Raw genomic sequence first — 542 nt, forward strand, 5'->3', positions numbered from 1 at the left:
ACCGTCAGTCTGCCAGGAACCCCTGAGCACACAGAAGCCTAGCGGAGCAGGGGAAGGGAGCGCGCCACGTGGGGAACACGGAGCTGGGGCGCGCATGCTTGGGGGACGCGGCTAGCAGGCTCACCTCCCTCCTGGGTGGCGGCCGAGCCACGACGTGGTGGGCCGGGAAGGGAAGTGGCGGCTGCCTAGCGCCCGGGCGGCTGTCCCAGCTGGGCAGTGCTGTACCGTGCTGCGCTCTGTGCCTGTGGCCGGCAGAGCCTGTACGGACCAGGCGCACCATGCACTCAGGGTACCGGTGGCCGCCCTAGTCGCCGGCCCTGCAGCCCCGGGGGACCCGCTGCACACTCGTCGCCTTTTGGGGACCCGGCCCAAGTCGCCGGTCCGCCGCCCCAGGGGACCCGGCCCTAGTCGCCGGCCCTGCCGCCCCGGGGGACCCGCTGCACACTCGTTGCCTTTTGCTGCCTGCAGCCACTACCAGTGGGCTCCCCGCTGACTGGCAGATCTGAATGTCGGATTTTTGCGCACTTTCTCGGGTCTGCCCG

The sequence above is a fragment of the Mastomys coucha genome, unplaced genomic scaffold, assembly GCF_008632895.1.
Source record: "Mastomys coucha isolate ucsf_1 unplaced genomic scaffold, UCSF_Mcou_1 pScaffold17, whole genome shotgun sequence".
Taxonomy (NCBI): Eukaryota; Metazoa; Chordata; class Mammalia; order Rodentia; family Muridae; genus Mastomys; species Mastomys coucha.